Source organism: Etheostoma spectabile, chromosome 14 (genome assembly GCF_008692095.1).
Source record: "Etheostoma spectabile isolate EspeVRDwgs_2016 chromosome 14, UIUC_Espe_1.0, whole genome shotgun sequence".
Lineage (NCBI taxonomy): Eukaryota > Metazoa > Chordata > Actinopteri > Perciformes > Percidae > Etheostoma > Etheostoma spectabile.
Genome location: NC_045746.1, coordinates 23,105,040 through 23,105,466, shown reverse-complemented (window position 1 = coordinate 23,105,466; position 427 = coordinate 23,105,040). Strand labels below are relative to the sequence as shown.

Below are 427 nucleotides of genomic sequence, written 5' to 3'. Positions count from 1 at the left end.
AATATCAGAAGAGCTGTAGTTAATTTGTTTGTTTGAGGTCTTGTGTGTTTTTTGTTTTACACATTTGAGTGCCTTTTTATGTGTGTGACATGTTAGTTATGGTTCTAATAGTTGATAATGGTTCTGTAACATCATTTTATGTAATGTTTTTGCCTGTTATGTTTAATTTATTGGGCAATAAAGACAGATTTTTGTTAACAAAATGTTTTTCTGAACATCAATGACATTCAAAACGGTGATAACTAAAACAGATATACAACACACCATGTGTACATGGTGTATATGTATGTATACATGATACATGTGCATATACATATGTATTGCAAACAGACCTAAGTACTACACAGATAAGAACATCTGCGTCTGTACCACCAAAGTGACCATAAAATAACTATTAAATATATAAATATATAAATGCATATGCCAC

The 427-nt window shown here is 30.0% G+C and overlaps 1 protein-coding gene across 5 annotated transcripts in view; it reads right to left on the bottom strand.

Moving 5' to 3' along the window:
- Positions 1 to 427, bottom strand: part of smad10a (SMAD family member 10a) — a 39,038-nt gene that overhangs the window by 17,539 nt on the left and 21,072 nt on the right. The gene's annotated exons all lie outside the window — the stretch shown is intronic.